The sequence below is a fragment of the Ictidomys tridecemlineatus genome, chromosome Y, assembly GCF_052094955.1.
Source record: "Ictidomys tridecemlineatus isolate mIctTri1 chromosome Y, mIctTri1.hap1, whole genome shotgun sequence".
NCBI lineage: Eukaryota > Metazoa > Chordata > Mammalia > Rodentia > Sciuridae > Ictidomys > Ictidomys tridecemlineatus.
In genome coordinates, this window is record NC_135494.1 from 1,463,852 (window position 1) to 1,465,183 (window position 1,332).

Sequence of the window (1,332 nt, forward strand, 5' to 3'; positions counted from 1 at the left end):
AAAGTCTCCAGGCACATTAAGTCCACTTCTCTGCGAGGATGAGTGGCCCCGGTTATTCTTGGCGTCCCTCCCTCTCCTTCTGCAATCTGTTTTCCTTCCCAGCCCAATCCAAGTCACTCAGAGTTTGCTAAGTGCAAAGTCAGCCCACCAAATGCACAAGGAGTGCCCCTCCTCGGGTGCCAATCTGCTGCCCCCCCGTTCAGCAGGGAAAGTGAAATACAGTCACTCGGGTGAATTTGGGGTGATGCAAAATGCCACATAGACATGGAATAGCTTTTTTATAAGCTTCTGAATGGCTTTCCCTGACACACGGGGGAGAAAAAGTCACCAGAGGCCGAAGGGGGGAGGGGAGAAGGAGAGAATATTGGGGGATGCTGTTTCTTAGAACATTCTATCCCAAAAAAGGGGCAAAAAAAAAAAAACAAAGTAGGATTACAAAGGAACAGGTGAGTGGAACTCAACCCCAGGGGGCAATGTCTTATTATCAGAGTGAAGGTAAAATCTCAATTACTGGGAAATGCAAAAATTGTTCAGAACCTCTTCCTTCAGAAGCTCTTGATTGGGTAAAGCTGTGGGACGAACGGGAGGCAGTCAGTGTCCGGGTCCAGCGGTGCTCACGGGTCCCACTGTCCCATGGTCTACAGAAGCAAGAATTGCTGCTTCCCCCCTGTCCAAGCTCTGGGGTGGGCACGTCACAGGTTTAATGGGTGTTATTTGAAGTTGTCCCCCTCTGTACCAGAGTCTGAGCCATGACCTAATGGAGCACAGCTCCACGACCATGGTTTACATCATGAGTTGGAAATTGTGACGTTTTGGCAAAAGTAATGGTGAATGTGTTGTCACAGAAATTGTCTCATTTCTCTGTTCTCTTTAGCTTGATTTCATGGGAGGTTTTGCATATTTCATCTGACAAGGGAGCAATCTGGGTGCTGGGTGGAGAGGGTGGGGGGCTCCCTAGGGCTGAGGACCCAGGATGCTCCTCTGAGCACATCCCTGCATCCTCCAGGGGAAGGTTGATGGCAGGGTGCCTTTTGTCTGGGGTGTCCTGGGTCCCTTCCTCTCCACTGTCAGGAGAGGGTCCCGGGGTCAGGACTGTTGGGGCTCCCAGGAGCCTGGGTTTCCTATTGGGAGTCAGAAGCCTGAGCAGTGACCTCCACGCAGGATTCGAAGCCCTGGTAGTAGGTTAATAGTCCAGCACTTAGGGAGTAAATTTAGATCCCAATGTTAGAATTTATAAGGCACCTAAGATTGGCAGCCACTATGAAGTCAAACAACAACAAGTGCTGGCGAGGATGTGGAGAAAAGGGTACACTTGTGCATTGCTGGTGGGAC